At 43.8% G+C, this 2,596-nt stretch overlaps 1 pseudogene; it reads left to right on the forward strand.

The window, feature by feature from the left end:
- Positions 1-1,105: 1,105 nt before the first annotated feature.
- LOC130889364 (protein SET-like) lies at positions 1,106-2,278 on the forward strand (annotated as a pseudogene).
- The last annotated feature ends 318 nt before the right edge of the window (positions 2,279-2,596 follow it).

The raw sequence follows: 2,596 nt of genomic DNA on the forward strand, positions 1-2,596 counted from the left end.
CCTGTCTTCCCGCCATGCGTTCAGCCACCAGAGAGACTCATTCTTAATAAAACAATGGGCATTTTGATTTGGTTTGATTCGACTTAATTGGATTTCTTGTGCCAGTGGAGGGCCCTTTTCTTATTAATTTTTACTTATCAGTAGGATGTTGGGTAATGGGTTCAATCCTGATTGGCTCATGGCTAGGGACTTCTCAGAAATTTTATTTTTGAACCTCGCCTGTTGCTTGTGAAGTTTTTTTATCGGCTGACCTTGGGGTGAGGACATTCTGCGGCTATCTGTACTTTTCAGAGGGCTACCCTGTTACTTTTGCCTCTAGCCATTTCTGGGGACTGGAATGTTTTATGGGAAATAGTTTACACAAGACACAAGATGGAGGCAGAGGACAAAATGGAGGAACTTTGGTTCTTCAATGTATAAGGTGCTCTATCTGTATGTATACCTGCATGCCAGAAGTGGGTATCAGATTCCATTGCAGACAGTTGTGAGCCACCATGTAGTTGCTGAGAATTGAACTCAGGACCTCCTCTAGAAGAGCAGCCACTGCTCTTAACCTCTGAGCCATCTCTTCAGGACCTGACCACAGCAACTCTTATAAAGGAAAACATTTAATTGGGGGGAGGGAGTCTTACAATTTTAATGGTTTAGTCCACTATCTTCATGATGGTACACAGGCAGACATGGTGCTGGAGGAGCTGAGAGTCCTACACCTCGATCTATAGGCAACAGGAAGTGAACTGAACTAGGCATACCTTGAGCATAGGAGACCTCAAAGCCCACCCCCACAGTGACACACTTCCTCCAACAAGGTCACACCTCCAGATAGTGCCATTCACTTGGGGGACCATTTTCTTTCAAACTGCCACAACTACTATGAAGATATTGAGAATTGAATCCTGGTCCTCTGCAAGAGTAGCAAGTACTTTTAACTCCTGAGCCACCTCTCCAGCCCACTGACGTTGATATTGATAATGATATAAATATTGAGATCTTGGGGATGAACAAAAAAAGTGAAAATCTTATGAATTAAAAAGTAATGTATCCCTGCAAATTTCTTCCTGCTGTGTGCATCTGGCCTCTGGCTTCTAGTCACTTTCCTCATGCCATGGCCCAAAAACGGCAATGTGCACTCCTGCCTCAGCCCAAAAAACCCAAATAGCTCCTTCCCCAAAATTTAAAGGATAATTCAGCCTCTCCTAGAATGCCAAAGGAAGAAAAATAAACAGCAAGAAGCAATTGAACACATTGACGGAGAACAAAATGAAGTGAACAGACTTAATGAATAAGCCAGAGAGGAAACTCTGAAAGTAGAACAAAAATATAACAAACTCGGCCAACCATTTTTTTCAGAAAAGATCAGAACTGATGGCCAAAATCCCAGATTTTGGGATGACAAGGTGTGTCAGCCATCCACAAGTGTCTGTGCTGCTCGGTGAGGAAGACGAAGGGGCTCTGCTGAAGCGACAGAATTTGAAGACATTAAGTCAGGTTACAGAATAGATTTTTATCTTGATAAACAATTAGGCGATGAAAGGAGGCAGAGACAAAGACCCACATTGGAGCACCGGACTGAAATCTCAAGGTCCAAATCAAGAGCAGGAGACAGAGCACGAGCAAGGAACTCAGGACCGCGAGGGGTGCCCCCACACACTGAGACAATGGGGATGTTCTATTAGGAACTCACCAAGGCCAGCTGGCCTGGGTCTGAAAAAGCATGGGATAAAACCGGACTTGCTGAACATAATGGACAATGAGGACTACTGAGAACTCAAGAACAATGGCAATGGGTTTTTGATCCTACTGCACGTACTGGCTTTGTGGGAGCCTAGGCAGTTTGGATGCTCACCTTATTAGACCTGGATGGAGGTGGGTGGTCCTTGGACTTCCCACAGGGCAGGGAACCCGGATTACTCTTAGGGATGATGAGAAAGGGGGACTTGATGGGGGAGGGGGAGGGAAATGGAAGGTGGTGGCAGGGAGAAGCAGAAATCTTTAATAAAAAAATTAAAAAAAAAAAAGAAAAGAAAATCCTTACTTTGAAAACAAAGTTCTCTCCGAAGAATTTCATCTGAATGAGAGTGGTGACCCATCTTCAAAATCCACTGAAATCAAATGGAAATCTGGAAAGGGTTTGACAAAACGCTGGAGTCAAACGCAGAATAAGGCCGGCAGGAAGAGGCAACATAAAGAGAGCCGCTTTACCTGGCTTCCTGACGACTCTGATTCAGGGGCAGATGGGTTAGGAGAGGTCATCGGATTACACTGTGTCTCTATGTGAATACCAGACAGTTAGCATCTACCAACATGTATCTGTTTATTTTCTCTTGTTTAATAAAAGGAAAAACAAAGAAAAAAAGGAGAGTATAGAAGATCAGCAAGGGTGGGTTTGAGGTGTCTGGGAAGGTAAGTAGGCATTGTGACAACATGGCTTCTCCTTTGGCATGTGTAATTGGGATGGTAAAGACATCCTTGCAGTTTAAGATGACACTTCCGACGTAAAATTTTCTCCTAACAATGACTTGTGCCCTGTCACTCAATAGAGGAATCAGCAGACCTTGCAGGGTTTTATTTAGAGTTGACATTCTCTGTTGTAACT

This window comes from Chionomys nivalis, chromosome 18 (genome assembly GCF_950005125.1).
Source record: "Chionomys nivalis chromosome 18, mChiNiv1.1, whole genome shotgun sequence".
Taxonomy (NCBI): Eukaryota; Metazoa; Chordata; class Mammalia; order Rodentia; family Cricetidae; genus Chionomys; species Chionomys nivalis.